The sequence below is a fragment of the Moschus berezovskii genome, chromosome 23 (genome assembly GCF_049115385.1).
Source record: "Moschus berezovskii isolate FMDL1 chromosome 23, NW_MosBer_1.0, whole genome shotgun sequence".
Classification (NCBI taxonomy): Eukaryota; Metazoa; Chordata; class Mammalia; order Artiodactyla; family Moschidae; genus Moschus; species Moschus berezovskii.
In genome coordinates this window covers 19,108,861-19,122,821 of record NC_142482.1, presented here as the reverse complement: position 1 = coordinate 19,122,821, position 13,961 = coordinate 19,108,861, and positions in this window count along the sequence as shown.

Sequence of the window (13,961 nt, the reverse complement as noted above, 5' to 3'; positions counted from 1 at the left end):
TTTTTAACTTGTTTCATTCATTTATGAGGCTAAATTTTTCATACATAAGATCATAACACCATCAAACAGTAAGAGACCGCAGAAACAGCGTGGGAAACCCAGGCAAAGTCCTGCTACAAGGTAATAGACAATAGGTGTGTGTGTGTGTGTGTGTGTGTGTGTGTGTGTGTGTATGCAGTTGTCAGGGAAGGTTGTAGGAAGATCTGTTCCTATGACTTTCTGCCTGCCCCTCTGTCTCATCCATCCATCACACATTTAACTGCTTCCTAGATGTTTTTGTGCCTGGGATGGTAGCTTTTCATTTTGACACTGACTAAAACAAAATTTTTTTCTCAAAGGATACTCTCTAGTTTTTAAAATTTATTAATTTCAAGTGTACAAAGTAAGGATTCAATATCTGTATATACTGTAAAATGATCACCAAAATGAGCAGTTAAATTCCCTCACCGTACATGGTCACAACATTGTTTTCCTTGTGATCAGAACTGTTAAGACCTACTCTCTCAGCAACTTTCTGATATACAATACAGTATTATTAACTATAGTCACCATGCTATACATTACATCTCCATGGGTTTTTAACTTTATAGCTGAAGGTTTGCATCTTTTGACCCTCTGCTCCTATTTTGCCCACCACATCTTGTCTTTGGCAATAAGAAATGTGTTTTTCGTATCTATGAACTCATTTTTGTTTGTTTTTCTAGATTCCACATATAAGTGAAATCACACAACATTTGTTTTTCTTTGTTTGACCTGTTTTACTTAGCATAATATTTTTAAGGACCATTCTTGTTGTCTCAAATGGCAAGATTTCTTTTTTTTTTTGGTGACTGAGTAATATTTTCTTGTGTGTGTATCTACCTGCCTTACCTTTCTATATTCAGTTCATATCTGTCACTCAGTCGTGTCCAACTTGACCCCAAGGACTGCAGCACGCCAGGCTTCCCTGTCCATCACCAACTCTCAGACTTTACTCAAACTCATGCCCATCGAGTTGGTGATGCCATCCAACCATCTCATCCTCTGTCGTTCTGTTCTCTTCCCACCTTCAATCTTTCCCAGCATCAGGGTCTTTTTCAAGAAGTCAGTTCTTTGCATCAGGTGGCCAAAGTATTGGAGTTTCAACTTCAGCATCAGTCCTTCCAATGAATATTCAGGACTGATTTCCTTTAGGATGGACTGGTTGTATCTCCTTGCAGTCCAAGGGACTCTCAAGAGTCTTCTCCAACATCACAGTTCAAGAGCATCAGTTCTTCAGTGCTCAGCTTTCTTTATGGTCCAACACTCATATCCATACATGGCTACCAGAAAAACCTTAGCTTTGATGATATGGACCTTTTTATGGCACAGTAACGTCTCTGCTTTTTAATATGCTATCTAGGTTGGTCATAGCTCTTCTTCCAAGGAGCAAGCATCTTCTAATTTCATGGCTGCAGTCACCATCTGCAGTGATTTTGGAGCCCCCCAAAATAAAGTCTCTGTTTCCGTTGTTTCCCCATCTATTTGCCATGAAGTGATGGCATGATACCATGATCTTCGTCTTCTGAATGTTGAGTTTTAAGCCAACCTTTTCACTCTCCTCTTTCACTTTCATCAAGAGACTCTTTAGTTCCTCTTCACTTTCTGCCATAAAGGTGGTGTCATCTGCATATCTGAGGTTATTGATATTTCTCCTGGCAATCTTGATTCCAGCTTGTGATTCATCCAGACCAGCGTTCCTCATGATGTACTCTGCATATAGTTAAATAAGCAAGATGACAATATACAGCCTTGACATACTCGTTTCCCCATTTGGAGCCAATCTGTTGTTCCATGTCCAGTTCTAACTGTTGCTTCTTGACTTGCATACAGATTTCTCAGGAGGCAGGTCAGGTGGTTTGGTAATCCCATCTCTAAGAATTTTCCACACTTTGTTGTGATCCAAAGTCAAAGGCTTTGGTGTAGTCAATAAAGCAGAAGTAGATGTTTCTATATTACATTTTTTTTATCCATTCATCCATTGATAGGCACTTAGGTTGCTTCCATATCTTGGCTGTTATAAATAGTATTGCAATGAACATGGGGGTGCATATATCTTTTTAACTTAGTTTTTTCATTTTCTTTAGGCAAATACCAAGAAATGGAATTGCGGGATCATAAAGTAGTTCTCTTTTTAATTTTTTCAGCAAATTCCACAGGGTTTTTCATGGTGGCTGCACAAATTTACACTCCAGCCAACATTGTACAAGTGTTCCCCTTTCTCCACATTTTTGCCAACCATTGTTATTCCTTGTCTTTTTGATAAAAGCCATTCTAATAAGTGTGAGGTGATATGATATCATATTGTGGCTTGATTTCAATTCCGTTGTTAATTAGTGGTGTTGAGTATCTTTTCATGTACCTGTTGGGTATCTGTACATCTTCTCTGTAAAAGTATTTATTCAGATCCTCTGGCCCATTTTTAATGAAATTTTAAAAATTAAGCTGTAAAGGCTCTTTATATATTTTGGATATTAACCTCTCATCAGACATATAATTTGCAAATATTTTCCTCTATTCAGGAGGTTATGTTTCCTTTTGTTGATGATTTCCTTAGCTGTGCAGAGAATGTTTAGTTTGAAATAGTTCCACTTGTTTATTTTTAGATTTTTTTGCCTTTACTTTTGGTTCAGATCTTAAAAATCATCGCCAAGACAGGTATCAACTGCATTCCCTTTAGTTTTCTTCCAGGAATTTTATACTGAAATCAGATTGATTATGTTTTTTGCAGCTGAAGGTGGAGAAGCTCTATACAGTCAGCAAAAACAAGACCAGGAGCTGACTGTGGCTCAGATCATGAGCTCCTTATTGCAAAATTCAGGCTTAAATAGAAGAAAGTAGGGAAAACCACTAGGCCATTTGGGTATGACCTAAATCAAATCCCTTGTGATTATACAGTAAAGGTGATAAATAGATTCAAGGGATTAGATCTAGCAGGCACAGTGCCTGAAGAACTATGGATGGAAGTTCATAGCATTGTACAGGAGGCAGTGACCAAAATCGTCCCAAAGAAAAAGAAATGCAAGAAGGCAAGGAGGTTGTCTGAGGAGGCTTTACAAATAGCTGAGGAAAGAAGAGAAGTGAAAGGAAAGGGAGAAAGGGAGAGATACATCCAGCCGAATTCAGAGAATAGCAAGCAGAGATAAGGCCTTTAAAATTTTTTTAATTTATATTTAATTGAAGGATAATTGCTTTACAACATTGTGTTGGTTTCTTCCATACATCAAATTGTTAAGAAGGTCCTCTTAAGAGAACAAAGCAAGGGAATTCCAGAAAAACATCTACTTCTGCTTCATTGACTACACTAAAGCCTTTGACTGTGTGGATCACAATGAACTGTGGAAAATTCTTAAAGAGATGGGAATACCAGACCACCTTACATGTCTCCTGAGAAACCTGAATGCAGGTCAGGAACCAACAGTTAGAACCAGACATGGAACAAGACCACTGGTTCAAAACTGGGAAAGGAAAACAAGGTTGTATATTGTCAATCCACTCATTTAACTTCTGTGCAGAGTGCATCATGTGAAATGCTGTACTCGATGAATCACAAGCTGGAATCAAGATTGCTGGGAGAAATATCGACAGCCTCAGATATGCAGATGATACCACTTTAATGGCAGAAAGTGAAGAAGGGCTAAAGAGCCTCTTGATGAGGGTGAAAGAGGAGAGGGGAAAGCTGACCTGAAACTCAGCTTTCAAAACAACTAAGATCATGGCATCTTGTCCCATCACTTCATGGCAAATAGAAGGAAAAAAAGAGACAGATTTTTTTTTTTTTCTTGGACTCCAAAATCACTGTGGCTTCAAAGTCTCTCCAACATGACTGCAGTCATGAAATGAAAACATACTTGCTACTTGAAAGGAAAGCTATGACAAACATAGACAGTGTTTTAAAAAGCAGAGACATCATTTTGCCAACAAAGGTCTGTATAGTCAAAGCTATGATTTTTCCAGTGGTCATGTATGGATGTGAGAGTTGGACCATAAAGAAGGTTGAGAGCCTAAGAATTGATGTTTTCAAACTGTGGTACTGGAGAAGACTCTTGAGATTCCCTTGGACTGCAAGGAGATCAATCCAGTCACTCATAATCAACGCTGAATATTCATTGGAAGGGCTGACACTGAAGTTGAAGCTCCAATACTTTGGCCACCTGATAAGAGCTGACTCACTGGGGAAAAAAATACCCTGATGCTGGAAAAGACTGAAGGCAAAAGGAGAAGAGAGCAGCAGAGAATGAGATAGTTAGATAGCATTGCCAACTCAATAGACATGAATTTGAGCAAATTCCGGGAGATAGTGAAGGACAGAGGATCCTGGTGTGCTGCAGTCCATGGGGTCACAAAGAGATGGATAAGACTTCGCAACTGAACAACAACAAGTAGGAGTTTTATGACTTCAGGTCTTTAATCAAGTATTTAAGCCATTTTGAGTTAATTTTTGTGTATGGTCTAAGTTCAGTTCAGTTCAGTCGCTCAGTCGTGTCTAACTCTCCGCGACCCCATGAATCACAGCACGCCAGGCCTCCCTGTCCATCACCAACTCCCGGAGTTCACTCAAACTCGTGTCCATTGAGTCGGTGATGCCATCCAGCCATCTCATTCTCTGTCGTCCCCGTTTCCTCCCACCCCCAACCTTTCCCAGCATCAGAGTCTTTTCCAGTGAGTCAACTCGTTGCATGAGGTGGCCAAAGTATTGCAGTTTCAGCTTTAGCATCAGTCCCTCCAATGAACACCCAGGATTGATCTCCTTTAGAATGGACTGGTTGGATCTCCTTGCAGTCCAAGGGAGTCTCAAGAGTCTTCTCTAACACCACAGTTCAGAAGCATCAATTCTTCGGTGATCAGCTTTCTTCACAGTCCAACTCTCACATCCATACATGACCACGGGAAAAACCATAGCCTTGACTAGATGGACCTTGGTTGGCAACGTAATGTCTCTGCTTTTTAATATACTTATCAAGGTTGGTCATAACTTTCCTTCCAAGGAGTAAGCGTCTTTTAATTTCCTGGCTGCAATCAGCATCTGCAGTGATTTTGGAGCCCAAAATCAAATGGTCTAAGTTAGTGATCAACTTTTATTGCTTTGCATGCAACTTTCCAATTTCCCCAATATCCCAAAAATTTCTTAGAGTCTGTCCTTTCCCCATTGTATATTCTTGACTTAAAAAAAAAATAAATTCATTGACTATATATGTGTGTGTTTAATTTCTGTTTCATTGTTCCATATGTCTATTTTTATGCCAATAGCATACTATTTAGATTACTATAGCTTTGCAATATAGTTTGAAATTAGGGTGCATGATGCCTCTAGCTTTGTTGTTCTTTCTCAAGTCTGCTTTGGCTAATCAGCATCTTCTGTACTTCCTTACAAATTTTAGGAGTATTTATTCTAGTTCTCTGAAAAATGCCATTGGAATTTTGATAGGGATTGCTTTGAATCTGTTGATTGCTTTAGCACTATGAACATTTAAACACTATTAATTTTTCCAGTTTCATCAGTTTGGCATATCTTTTTATTTATTTACTGAACCTTTTATAGTTTTCATAGATTTTTCACCTCCTTTGTCAGAAGTGAGCTGCTCTAGATCTATTCTTGTATTTTTTTATATTGTTTCTTTGATCTAAGTACCCATCCTTCCAAAATAGATCAAATTAGTTTTGATCACTCTAGCTATAAAATAGTTTTAAATTTGGTTAAACATCATTTATATTTGGAAATAAAAGTCCCACATGTTTATATTTCTTCATTCAATTTGTTTTATCTATCCTAATTCATATGCTTTTTCATAAATGTTTCAGAATAAGTTTTCTACAACTATTAAAGATTTTGCTGGGACTTGGACTAAAATTGCATTAAACCAGGATGTCAACTTGGGAAAGAAATGACATCTTTCCTGTGTTCAGGTTTTCAGCTGATAGATATAGTTACACTTTCCATTTATTTATATCTTTGACTTCTTTCATCAGCCTTTCAGTGTACAAGTTCTTTACATGTTCTGTTAGTTATACTTAACATTGTAAATATTATATTTTTAACTTTTGTTTTATGTCTTCATTGCCATATATAGACATATGTTCATTTCTTAAATTGATTTTGAAATCTGCACTTTTGATTAAATCCATTATTATTTATATAGAATTTTTTATGAAGAGGAGGGCATTCCTTGGGAATTCTTGTGTGGACCATTATATGAAATGAGGACAGCTATAATTTTATTTAGGGGTTTCCCTGGTGGCTCAGACAGTAAAGAACCTGCCTGGAGTGCAGGAGAAATGGGTTTGATCTCTGGGTCGGGAAAATCCCCTGGAGAAGGGTATGGCAATCCACTCCAGCATTCCTGCCTGTAGATTTCTCATGGACAGAGGAGCCTGGAAAGCTAGTGCCCGTGGGGTTGCAAAGAGTTGGACACAATTGAGCGACTAACATGCACAGACACACACACACACTCACACACACAATTTATTTCTGATACGTATGTGTTCTGACCACTTCCTCTTTATTCTGTAAGTGAAGGAGGGTCCCCTACCTTTAATAGTACGAGATGGCTGAACACACAGCATTCAAATGGACAGATGAATTTGATAGCAGTTTATTATGTAGACTCACAGCCTGAGGATACAACTCCCCCCGTAGGGGCACATGGAGGCTGCACTCAGGAACACAGTGAATAAGTAGGGGTTATGGAAGACAACCATTGTAGTAACAAGACAATGGTGTCCCCCTGGATTTTACAGAAGGATGTTTTTGGTTTGTCAGAATTAGCTCATCGGGATGTGAAACCTTAGACTGAGAATCAAATGCAGTTCAGCTGTTTAGGTTGACAGGAAGTAGCTGGGTAGAGAAACAAACCTAGTGAAAATAGAGAAGGAACTCCCAATCTGGGGCCCTTTCAGGCTTGAAGAGGTCTATGGCTGCAATTCAAATTTCAGGTCTCACAATAAAGCACACCACTGATTTCTTTTTCTTGTTTAATTATGCTGACTAGCACTTCCATTAACGTGTTAACTAAAGGAGAAGAAAGGCATACGACCATGTGAATAGAATTTTAAAATAGTTTTTAGCGATAGAACTATAAAACAGAATTCAATCTCTGTTCTTCACTTTTAAAAATGTTGAACCTCCTATTAAAGAATGAGTATTCAAGAGGAATTTTCTCAATCTAACAAGACTACTCTGCTGCACATGTCAGACTCAATGGTGAAATATTTAAAATCTTCTTCTTGATATCTGGAATACTGGAGATGGTTGCTGCTACTGCTGCTAAGTCACTTTAGTCGTGTCCGACTCTGTGTGACCCCATAGACAGAAGCCCACCAGGCTCCCCCATCCCTGGGATTCTCCAGGCAAGAACACTGGAATGGGTTGCCATTTCCTTATCCAATGTGTGAAAGTGAAAAGTGAAAGTGAAGTCGCTCAGTCATGTCCGACCCTTAGCGACCCCACAGACTTCAACCTACCAGGCTCCTCCATCCATGGGATTTTCTAGGCAATAGTACTGGAGTGGCTTGCCATTGCCTTCTCACTGGAGATGGTAGACAATGAAAAATGGAGAGAAAAATAAAGCTATAAGGGTTGCAACAGAGGTAAAATTGTCACTATTTACTCTTAATTTAATCCTACAGTTTGAAAATAAAAATAGCAGACAAGCTAACAGATTTAATAGTATTGTTGGTTAAAAGGCCAATATAGAGAAAATGAAGAAAGATCAAAACAGAAAATGATACCATTCAGAGCAGCAACCCCAAATATCAAATATCTAGGAATAAATCTAACAAGATATGAGTAAGACTTCTATACTGAAAACTACAAAGCATCATTGGGAGAAGTCAGTGAACAATGTAATTGATGACAACAAAGATCAGAGATGGTAAGGGTAAGTATTTTAAATGCCAGTTCAGTTCATCTCAGTTCAGTCGCTCAGTCATGACCGACTCTTTGCGACCCCATGAATCACAGCATGCCAGGCCTCCCTGGCCCCAGTTACCTCTAGATTAATCTATATTCAATTAAATTTTCATTGAAAAATCAAGGTAAGGAGTTTTGTTTGCTTGATCACTGGTTTCTTCTGTGTTTTTCTTTGGTTTGTGTGTGTGAAGGTGTGTTTATGTGCTGTTGTTATTGTTCAGTTGCTCAGTCGTGTCCGACTCATTGTGACCCCATGGATTGCAGCACGCCAGGCTTCCCTGTCCTTAATCATGTTCCAGAGCTTGCTCAAACTCATGTCCATTGAGTTGGTGATGCCATCCAACCATCTCATCCTCTGTCATCCTCTTCTCCTGCCCTCAAATCTTTCCCAGCATCAGGGTCTTTTCCAATGAGTCAGTTCTTCACATCAGGTGGCCAAAGTATTGGAGCTTCAACTTCAGCATCAGTTCTTCCAATGAATATTTAAGATTGATTTCCTTTAGGATTGACTGGTTGGATGTCCTTGCAGTCCAAGGGACTCTCAAGAGTCTTCTCCAACACCACAATTCGAAAGCATCAATTCTTCGGCGCTCAGCCTTCTTTATGGACCAACTGTACATGACTACTGGAAAAAATGTAGCTTTGACTATACAGACTTTTGTTGGCAAAGTAATGTCTCTGCTTTTTAATATGCTGTCTATGTTGGTCATAGCTTTTCTTCCAAGGAGCAAGTGTCTTTTAATTTCATGGCTGCAGTCACCATCTGCAGTGATCTTGGAGTCCAAGAAAATAAAGTCTGTTACTGTTTCCATTGTTTTCTCATCTATTTGCTATGAAGTGATGGGACCGAATGTGTATGTGTGAAGATTGTAAAACTAAATTTAAAATTTGAACATAAATTTTATAGTCTAGGAAATGTTGAAAATTAAGAACAAACATGGGAGAAAATTGGTGCAACATAACAAAAGCCTTGTTAGATTATGTTGTGTTGTATTGGCTATGTTAATTGACATATTGTGGTATATTAATCAGCATAGTGTGATGTTTGCTTGGGTGTAGATGAATAGGAAAACAGAATAAAATAGAAATTCTAGAATCAGATCCTCGCTCAAATAAAATGCTCTGGTCTATGGTGGCACACGCAGTGGGAGGAAGATGGTCTTTTCAATAAATGTGACTAGGTCGTTTGAATGTTTCTTTGAGAAAATTTACCATGACACTTACTCTAATCATTGAACTTCCCGCATGGCGCTAGTGGTAAAGAACCCACTCACCAATGCAGGAGATGCAAGAGATGTGGGTTCAGTCCCTGGGTAGGGAAGATCCCCTGGAGAAGGAAATGGCTAACCACTCCAGGATTCTTGTCTGGAGAATTCCACGGACAGAGGAGCCCTGGTGGGCTACAGTGCATAGGGCCGCAAAGAGTCGGACATGACTGAAGCGATTTAACACTCACATGCACACTCCAACCATTAATAAAATCAGTTCCAGACAGATTGAAACATTTGGGAGGGTTTTGGAATGGAGGGTGGTCCTTGTTCCCTCCTCCCGATGTCCTCAGCCTGCCGTCTGTCTGTGGAAAAACTTTAGCCAAAGAATAAGTCTAATCAGAGAAGTGAGAACACGCAGCAACAAAGGGAAACGGCCACCTCCCCTTACATCTGGACCGGCGCTGAGCTCAGACCGTGAGAATGTGGTGGAGAGGATGCCACACATCTTCTGAGGCTGCATCTGAGGGAGTCCTGGGGCTTTTACTCTCCTGGTGCTGAGCTACCAGGTGAGAACTTGTCTTCATTGCTGGTGGGACCACATGGGCCACGTCAGAGGCGCTGGATCTGCTGAGAGAGAGGCTGCCTCCACATCCCAAGGGAGCCTCAGGAGACCCGGCCCCAGCTGCCATCTGACTGCAGCCACACGAGCGACCTTCCATGAAAACCACCTACTACGTTCAGTCAACTCTCAGGACTGTAAAAAAAATCACTACATGGCTGTAGTTTTAAAATCAATTAATTTTTGGTTGCTCGAGTCTTTGTCACTGTGTGTGGGTTTTCTCCAGCTGCACGGAGCTGGGGCCACCCTCGAGCTGTGCACACAGGTTTCTCACTGTCCCAGCTTCTCTTTTTGTGAAGCTCAGTCTCTAGAGTGCCAGCTCAGGAGTTCTAGCACTAGGGCTTGGTTGCTCTGAGGCACGTGAAATCTTTCTGCAGCACGGATTAAACCCATGGCCCCTGTATTGGCAGGCAGATTCTTATTCAATGTACCACCAGGGAAGTCCAAATGGCTGTGGAACTTTTGGGGTAATTTTTTTGGAAGTAGCTGTGGAAATTTTATTTTTACTTATTAAAAATTTTTTTTATTATGGAAATTTTCAAACAACTGAAAATGGAAGGAGTAGTGTAATGACTTTTACACAGAAGGAGGTCATGAAATATTGGGGTTTTCAAAGAATTTCATCTAAAACGTCCAATCTACTGGCACGAAATTCTTTATATTCTGTTAGCATCTTTTTAATGTTTGTAGAATCTGTAGGAACGGCATCTTTTCATTACAGATTAATAGTTTGCAAGTTGGATTTTTCTTCCTTGTCAGTCTTGCAGGTGGATCACCAAAAAAAAAAAAAAAAAGAAAGAAAGAAAACTCTAGCTTTGTGATTTTCTTTATTTTACATCTATTTTCTTTTAAAATTAACTGCAAATCCTTTATTGCTATCAAATAAGAATCATTTTTTTTTTGCCCCACCAGATGGCGTGTAGGATCTTAGTTCCATGACCTGGGACTAAACCTATGCCCCCTGCTTTGGAAGCTTGGAGTCTTACCCACTGGACCACCAGGGAAGCCTCTGCACATCTGTTTTCCATTCTATTTATCCCCTCTCTTACTGCCATCATTTCTTTTCTGCTGCTTTTCTTGGTGTGTTACTCCAGCTTACACAGCATGTTTTCTTAAAGACACTATTCTTTCCCCATTGGATATTTTTGGCTCCCTAGTCAAATGTTAGTTGACTGTACACCCAAGGGTTTAATTCTGGGCTCTCTATTCTATTTCAATGGTCTGTGTGTCCATTTTAATGTCAGGCTATACTGTTTTTATTACTATAACTTTTTACTATAGTTTGAAATCAGGAAGTGTGATACCTCTGGCTTTGTTCTTTCTCAGGGTTGCTTTGGGTATTCTGGGTCTTTTGTACTTTATGATTTTTTTTTTCTTTTTTGCTATCCAGGCTGGCTTGTCCTACCTTCATTCATTTAACACTTGGCATATTATCCCTTTGCATGGCTATACCACAATTCATCTGTTCTTTCTCTGAAAATTAAGACTGTTTCTTTCATCTTCAATAACATTTTTAATATGTCATCTTGGGCACATATGTGAGAATTTATTTAGAATGTTTTTAACCAGGATGGAAATCTGGGATTATCTGACTACCGAAAGGGGTATACACCATTATTTAACATATTTTATAATTTTTAACATACAGAATATTTATAATCAAGACAAGTTTATAAGTTTCTCTCTTAGAATTTTGAAATAATTTTATTACTCCAAACCCTGGCGCAACAAACATTCGAGTAGAGGTTTCTTTAGGCTCATGTAGGATTGTTCCTTTAAGATAGATACTGTCTTAGTTCCTTCAGGCCCCCAGAACCAAGTACTATAAGTGGGGTAGCTTATAAATAACAGAATTTTGTATCTCACAGTTCTGGAGGCTGGGAAATCTGAGTTCAGGGTGCCAGCAAGGGCAAGTGCTGGTGAGAAACCTGTTCTGGGTTTGCAAGCTGCCAGCATCTCACTTGTAGCCTCATATAGTGGAAGGGAAGACCCTGGTCTCGTTGGTCCTTTATAAGGGTGTTAACCTCATTCATAGGGGCTCCACCTACAGGAGCTAATCACCCCAAAGGCTCCACTTCCTAATACCATCACATTGGGGATCAGGTTTCAACAGACACATTTTGTAGAGGCACAGACATCCAGAACATAGCAGATATACAGGTGTGGATTTTATTGTTGTCAATCACGCAACATTTGCAGTCTTAATTTTAATGACTGTGTCAACTGCTCAGCTGTGTCTGACTTTTTGCAGCCCCATGGACTGTAGGCTGCCAAATCCCTCTGTCCATGGAATTTTCCAGGCAAGATTTCTGGAGTGGGTTGCCATTCCCTTCTCCAGGGTATCTTCCTCACCCAGAGATTGAACCCAGGACTCCTGCATTGCAGGCATATTCTTTACCATCTGAGCCATAGATACAACCAAGTTCATGATGTTACTAATGATATATGAGAAAATCCATTCTCACAGAATCTTCTAAATCCTTTATTTACAAAACCAGACTACTACATTTGCCAATTTGGGGGAGGAATGTTTCATCATATTGCTATCTGAATTTATGTTTTTGATTATTGGTGTGTTTCAGTAAATATTTTATGCTTAATGGCCTTTGGTATATTATCATCTGTAAATAGTCTAGATCTTTGCCCAATTTTCTGTTGTTTATTTTTGTTCATTTATTTATAGATTTGTTGGCAATCTTAGATGATAAGAAAGTCAATCCAACTGCCAACCTTATGTGTTACAAACTTTTCCTGAGCTTCACATATTTCTTTAAAATTTATTTTATCCATGCAAATAAATTTTTAATTTTTATTCAAATACATATTTTTATTTATGTCTTCTAGGTCTTCTGTCTTGCTTAGGTAGACTCTTTTTCTTAAAAAAAAAAAGAAGATATTTCAACAAATCTCCTGAGGTGTAATTAGCTTACCACAATTTCATTCTTTCTACATGTAAAATTTAATGTTTTAGTAAATTATAGATTTCTTTCTTGTTTTAAATTTATTTTTTATTGAGGTAACATTAATTTAGGAGGAGAAGGGGATGACAGAGGATGGGATGGTTGGATGGCATCACCGACTCTATGGACATGAGTTTGAGTAAGCTCCGGGAGCTGGTGATGGACAGGGAAGCCTGGCATGCTGCAGTCCATGGGGTCACAAAGAGTCGGACATGACTGAGCAACTGAACTGAAATGAACATTAATTTGTAACACTATATAAGTTTTACATTAAAACCTTATATTTCTACTTTGTGTACACTAGAGCATGTCAGAAATTTAGTTTCCATTCACCTTCATACAGTTGATCCCCTTTACCCATTTCACCCTCCTCCCACTTCTGGGTACTTATCCAAAGACTATAAAACACTAACTCAAAAAGATATATGCATCCTCATGTTTATCATAGTAATATTTGCAATAGCCAAAATATGGAAACAACCTAAGTACCCACCAACAGACGAATGGATTAAAACAAGATGTGGTATATGGTATATATATATATTTATACAATGGAGTGCTATCAGCCATAAAAAAGGTGAAGCCTTGCCGTTTGCAACCACATGCATGGACCTCGAGGGTATGATGCCAAGTAAATTAAGTTAGATGGAGAAAGATATATATTGTACAACTTTACTCATATGTGGAATGAAAAACAAGCAAAACAAATAAAACATATCAAACAAAAATGAATGCTTAGATACAATGAACAGAGTGGTGGTTACCAGTGGTGTGTTTTGATTGGCTAATTCAACATATTTACCTTTAGGGTGATTGATAGATGAGGACACAGTACTGTGATTTTATCTTTTGCTTTCTGGTTGTTTTCTGATCTCTATTGCTTCCTGTTTCCTTTGTTTCTGTCTGCCATTTTAACTTGGTGGCTTTATAGTATGTTTCTTCAGTTCCCTCCTTTTTAATGTTTCATATCTCTACCATGAAGTTTGTATAAAACATATCGTAGATAAAATAGTCTTTTTCCTTCTGGTCGCATTGTATCATCATTCACCTATTCGACTTCTGTACCTTTTCTCTTCCCTTTTTGTATTTTTTGTCGTCTTGAAAGAGCCCCTTTTGTGCTGTGTTTGTTCCCAAGCTGAAGTGGCTATAGTTATTCTTCTGCTTTTCCCCTCTTTAATCTTTATGCTATAAGAAAACATTGAAAGCTCTGTTCTGATTACAGAGGTGCGATTTTCTGCTTCTAC